We start from the raw sequence: 6,889 nt of genomic DNA, 5'->3' as shown, positions 1-6,889 counted from the left end.
CATTTCAAACACACCAACACATTTTATTTCCTTGTGGCCCCCACACCGGTCCATTTTTGTTCTCAAGCCCCCCATTATTAGCCAGATACTGATTATTTTGAGCAAAAACCCAAGTTAGACAGGCCCACTGGGATACAAATGGCCAGTCCGCCCCTGGCTACTGGACACTATACGCCACAGATATTTGCTGTATGGTAAATGGTGGGATCTTACTGTACACAACAGTCAACAAATGAATTATGTATTATACAATTACATTTGAAAAAGTTACAAATATTGTCCCTTCTTTTGTTTGATATTAGAGGAGTGCTTCATGGATTGCATTTCATGTCAAATGGCTTTGTCTTGTTTGCATTCAGTTTGTCATTTTAGGTGCCAGTGCTACAATCCCCAATGTTGGTGCAAATGTTTGCAACAGTTTCGACCGCTAATATTAGCATTGCCTAACCAAAAATTGTAGATAATAGGCGGAATCTACCGCACACCCAGAGCTGATTAGTGAATAGTTAGTGATCGTAAGATGGCGCCGTAGAAGGCTGACGTTTTACATGCTCCTAACCAATTGTGTTTTTTTGTTCGTTTCGTTTTTCGTTTTTTTTAACTTATTTTGTACATAATGTTGCTGCTACCGTCTCTTATGACCGAAAATAACTTCTAGACATCAGAACATCGATTACTCATCACGAACTGGCAAAATACTTTTTTCCGTTAATGAGTCTGACGAGCCCAACATGAATGACATACTGCTTTCCCGGGAACAGTTCCAGATCCCCGTCATTTGTGTGAAGAGGAGGCAGAGAAAAAGGGGCCGGAGGTCGGACTGCCTTCTGAGAATTCGTGGGTGATCGAATAAACCCCCACTGCCTTGCGTTCTGCTAGCAAACGTGCAATCTTTGGAAAATAAAATCGATGACGTATGCAGAAGATTAAACTACCAACGGGACAGTCAAAGCTGTTATATCTTATGCATCACGGAGTCGTGGCTGAACGACGACATTATCAACATACAGCTGCCTGGTTATGCACTGTATCAGCAGGACAGGACAGCGGCATCTGGTAAGACAAGAGGTGGCGGACTGTGTATTTTTGTAAATAACAGCTGGTGCACGATATCTAAGGAAGTCTTGAAGTTTTGCTCGCCTGAGGTAGAGTATCTCATGATAAGCTGTAGACCACACTACCTACCTAGAGAGTTTTCATCTGTATATTTCATAGTTGTCTACATACCACCACAGACCGATGCTGGCACTAAGACCGCACTGAATGAGCTGTATTCTGCCACAAGCAAACAGGAAAACGCTCACCCAGAGGTTGCTCTCCTAGTGGCCGGGCACTTTAATGCAGGGAAACTTAAATCTGTCTTACCGAATTTCTATCAGCATGTTAAATGGGATGTTAAAGGGAAAAAACTCTGGACCACCTTTACTCCACAGAGATGCATACAAAGCTCTCCCTCACCCTCCATTTGGCAAATCTGACCATAATTCTATCCTACTGATTCCTGCTTACAAGCAAAAATGAATAAAGCAGGAAGCACCAGTGACTCGATCAATAACAAAGTGGTCAGATGAAGCAGATGCTAAGCTACTGGACTGTTTTGCTAGCACAGACTGTAATATGATCCGGGATTCTTCCGATGGCATTGAGGAGTACACCACATAAGTCATTGGCTTCATCAATAACTGCATCGATGACGTCGTCCCCGCGGTGACTGTACGTACATACTAGAGGTCGACCGATTAATCGGAATGGCCGATAAATTAGGGCCGATTTCAAGTTTTCATAACAATCGGTAATCGGTATTTTTGGCCACCGATTCGCCGATTTTTTAATTAATTTATTTATTGTTTTACACCTTTATTTAACTAGGCAAATCAGATTAAGAACACATTCTTATTTTCAATGACGGCCTAGGAATGGGGGTTAACTGCCTTGTTCAGGGGCGATTCGGGGATTTGTTTTTGCAACCTTCTGGTTACTAGTCCAACGCGAAATTGTGTCACTGCCTGGCACGTTGCGAACTAATTTGCCAGAATTCAACGTAATTATGACATACCATTGAAGGTTGTGCAATGTAACAGGAGTATTTATACTTAGGGATGCCACCCGTTAGAATAAATACGGAACGCTTCCGTATTTCACTGAAAGAAAAAAACGTTTTGTTTTCGAGATGATAGTTTCCGGATTCGACCATATTAATGACCTAAGGCTCGTATTTCTGTGTGTTTATTATATTATAATTAAGTCTATGATTTGATAGAGCAGTCTGACTGAGCGGTGGTAGGCACCAGCAGGCTCGTAAGCATTCACTCAAACAGCACTTTCCGTGCGTTTTGCCAGCAGCTCTTTGCAATGCATTGCGCTGTTTATGACTTCAAGCATGTCAACTCCCAAGATTAGGCTGGTGTAACTAATGTGAAATGGCTAGCTAGTTAGCGGGTGAGCGCTAATAGCGTTTCAAACGTCACTCGCTCTGAGACTTGGAGTAGTTGTTCCACTTGCTCTACATGGGTAACGCTGTTTCGAGGGTGGCTGTTGTCGATGTGTTCCTGGTTCGAGCCCAGGTAGGGGCGAGGAGAGGGACAGAAGCTATACTGTTACACTGGCAATACTAAAGTGCCTATAAGAACATCCAATAGTCAAAGGTATATGAAATACAAATCGTATAGAGAGAAATAGTCCTATAATTCCTATAATAACTACAACCTAAAACTTCTTACCTGGGAATATTGAAAACTCATGTTACAAGGAACCACCAGCTTTTATATGTTCCCATGTTCTGAGCAAGGCACTTAAACGTTAGCTTTCTTACATGGCACATATTGCACTTTTACTTTCTTCTCCAACACTTTGTTTTTGCATTATTTAAACCAAATTGAACATGTTTCATTATTTATTTGAAACATTATATTAAGTTAAAATAAGTGTTCATTCAGTATTGTTGTAATTGTCATTATTACAAATAAAGGAAAAAATCAGCCGATTAATCGGTATTGGCTTTTTTTGGTCCTCCAATAATCGGTATCAGCGTTTGTCATGTCCTGACCAGTAAAAGGGGTTATTTGTTATTGTAGTTTGGTCAGGACATGGCAGGGGTGTGTTTGTTTTGTGTTGTCGGGTTTGTTTGGGTATTGTTCTATGTTTTGTATTTCTATGTTCGTATTTCTAGTTGTTCTATTTCTATGTTAGTTTTGGGAACTACCTCCTATTAGAAGCAGCTGGTTGTCGTTGCTTCTAATTGGAGGCCATATTTATATGGGTTTATTTTCTCTTGTTTGTGGGTGGTTGTTCCGTGTATAGCTGTGAGCCTTACAGGACTGTTTTTCGTCGTTGTTTTTGTTCAAGTGTTTGTTTCTTTTCTTCAATAAAAGAAGATGTTTCACATTCCCGCTGCAGTTTGGTCTGATCACTACGACGCACCTGACAGAACCACCCACCAAAAGAGGACCAAGCAGCGGAGGAAGGAGCAGCAGAGGAGCTATGTAGAGTCGTGGACATGGGAGGAAATATTAGCTGGAGAGGGACCATGGAAGAAGGCTGAAGAAAACCGCGAATGTTATGTGGGAACACGGCTGGCAAGGAAGCCTGAGAGGCAGCCCCAAAACATTTTTTGGAGGGGGCACACGGGTAGTATGGCTAAGTCAGGTCGTAGACCTGAGCCAACTCCCCGTGCTTATTATGGGGAGCAACGGATCATGAAAGCACCGCACTATGCAGAAATGCGCACTATATTGCCCAGACGCGTTCAAAGGCCATTGCTATTGATGAAAGCTCCTCAGTATGGCCAAGCTATGGTGAGCACTCAGCCAGGAAGGGTTGTGCAGGCCGTATGCTCCAGACCTCCAGTGCATCTCCAGGGTCCAGTTTACCCTGTTCCTGCTCCTCGCACTAGCGCTGTGGTGCGTGTCACTAGTCCGGCGCCTCCTAAGCCAGTTCCACAGACCAGGTCTCCAGTGCGTCAGCCCAGTCCAGTACGTCCTGTTCCTGCTCCTCGCACTAGCCTTGAGGTGCGTGTCCCTAGTCTGGCGCCTCCAAAGCCAGTCCCACGCACCAGGCCTGTAGTGCGTCAGCCCAGTCCAGTACGTCCTGTTCCTGCTCCTCGCACTAGCCTTGAGGTGCGTGTCCCTAGTCTGGCGCCTCCAAAGCCAGTCCCACGCACCAGGCCTGTAGTGCGTCAGCCCAGTCCAGTACGTCCTGTTCCTGCTCCTCGCACTAGCCTTGAGGTGCGTGTTCCTGGTCTGGCACCTCCAAAGCCAGCCCCATGCACCAGGCCTTTAGTGCGCCTGCCCAGTCCAGTACGTCCTGTTTCTGCTCCTCGCACTAGCCTTGAGGTGTGTGTCCCTAGTCTGGCGCCTCCAAAGCCAGTCCCACGCACCAGGCCTGTAGTGCGTCAGCCCAGTCCAGTACATCCTGTTCCTGCTACTCACACTAGCCTTGAGGTGCGTGTCCCTAGTCTGGCGCCTCCAAAGCCAGTCCCACGCACCAGGCCTGTAGTGCGCCTGCCCAGTCCAGTACGTCCTGTTTCTGCTCCTCGCACTAGCCTTGAGGTGTGTGTCCCAAGTCTGGCGCCTCCAAAGCCAGCCCCACGCACCTGGCCTTTAGTGCGCCTGTACAGTCCGGAGCCGACAAAGACGGCCTACAGTCCGGAGCCGCCAGAGACGGCCTACAGTCCGGAGCCGCCAGAGTCGCCCTCCAGTCCGGAGCCGCCAAAGACGGCCTACAGTCCGGAGCCGCCAGAGTCGCCCTCCAGTCCGGAGCCGCCAGAGTCGCCCTCCAGTCCGGAGCCGCCAGAGTCGCCCTCCAGTCCGGAGCCGCCAGAGTTGCCCTCCAGTCCGGAGCCGCCAGAGTCGCCCTCCAGTCCGGAGCCGCCAGAGTCGCCCTCCAATCCGGAGCCTCCAGAGTCGCCCTCCAGTCCTGTCAAAGGAATTTTCTATCCTAATGAATAATTAACAATCAATAAGCCTTGACTAATCCCCAGGGTTTGTAAGACACTGGGTTAATAATTAGGCAAGGACTCAGCTTTCTGCAAAAGGTCTGTACAGTTTATTCAGAGAATGTTCTGAAGTCCAAATAACAAAGATGTTCATTTTATCCTCTCTCTCCGCTTACGCACACACCAACAGTAGATAACCTATGCACACACATACGCACACATACGCACAGACAGTAGGTGAACAGTGTCTCTTCCTTGACCTCCCACCACTGTTCCAGCACTGCCTGTTCCATTCCCCATAGATTAGGAGAACCTTGAAGGCTACTCCCGGTATCTCACACACCCATGTCTAGACTTGATGGGACTAACGTTTAGTACATTGACTTACAGTTCATTATCCATGCTACATAACTACTAATTCATAATGGATTATTGATTCATTTACCTTCATTAGATAATTCTCTTATCAAGTCCGGCGCAGCCAGAGTCGCCCTCCAGTCCGGAGCCGGCGCAGCCAGAGTCGCCCTCCAGTCCGGAGCCGGCGCAGCCAGAGTCGCCCTCCAGTCCGGAGCCGGCGCAGCCAGAGTCGCCCTCCAGTCCGGAGCCGGCGCAGCCAGAGTCGCCCTCCAGTCCAGGGCTCCCAGAGTCGCTCCTCAGCCCGAGGTCTCCAGAGACACGCCTCAGCCCAAGGTCTCCAGCGACGCGCTACAGCCCTGAGCCTTCAGCGGGGGTGGACAGGTTAGGTTGGGGACTAGGGCCGGAACCTGAGCCACCTCCGTAGGGGGGAGGATTGGGGAAGGGGGGAGTTTGCACAGGAACCGTCGATGACGGTGTCCACCCTCCCTTCCCTCCCTTTATTTTGTGGTTATTGTGTTATTTTTTTTTGTTTGTTTCAGGTGCATCCGGGGTCTGCACCTTTGGGGGGGGGGGGGGTACTGTAACGTCCTGGCAGGGGTGTGTTTTTTGTGTTGTCGGATTTTTTTGGGGTATTGTTCTATGTTTCGTATTTCTAGTTGTTCTATTTCTATGTTAGTTTTGGGAACGACCTCCAATTAGAAGCAGCTGGTTGTCGTTGCTTCTAATTGGAGGCCATATTTATATGGGTTTATTTTCTCTTGTGTTTGAGGGTGGTTGTTTTCTTTGTATTGTCGTAGTACCGTACAGGACTGTCGTTCGTTTTCTTGTTTTGTTTAGTGTTCATGGTTAAATAAAAATATAAGTATGGACACTTACCACGCTGCGTATTGGTCCGATATTGATTTCTCCTCTTCTGAAGACGAAGCTTATGACAGCGTTGAAAAATCATAAATCGGTCGACCTCTAGTACATACCCCAACCAGAAGCCATTGATTACAGGCAACATCCACACTGAGCTAAAGACTAGACTGCTGCTTTCAAGGAGCGGGACTCTAACCCAGAAGCTTATAAGAAATTCCGCTATGCCCTCTGACAAACAATCAAACAGGCAATGCGTCAATACAGGACTAAGATCGAATCGTACTACACCGATCTGACGCTCGTTGGATGTGGCAGGGCTTGCAAACCATTACAGACTACAAAGGAAAGCAAAGCCGAGAGCTGCCCAGTGACACTTCCATGCTCGCTTCGAAACAAATAACACTGAAACATGCATGAGAGCACTAGCTCTGTGTGATCATGCTCTCCGCAGCCGATGTGAGTAGACCTTCAAAAGGGGCAACATTCTCAAGGCCGCAGGGCTAGACGGATTACCAGGACGTGTACTGTGAGCATGCGCTGACCAACTGGCAAGTGTCTTCACTGACATTTTCAACCTCTCCCTGTCTGAGTCTGTAATACCAACATGTTTTAAGCAGACCACCATAGTCCCTGTGCCCAAGAACATTAACCTGTTAGGGCTAGGGGGCAGCATTTGCACGTCTGGATAAATTTTTTTTACCCGATTTAATCTGGTTACTAATCCTACCCAGTAACTAG

The sequence above is a fragment of the Salmo salar genome, chromosome ssa12 (assembly GCF_905237065.1).
Source record: "Salmo salar chromosome ssa12, Ssal_v3.1, whole genome shotgun sequence".
Lineage (NCBI taxonomy): Eukaryota > Metazoa > Chordata > Actinopteri > Salmoniformes > Salmonidae > Salmo > Salmo salar.
Note: the sequence above shows the minus strand (reverse complement) of the source record.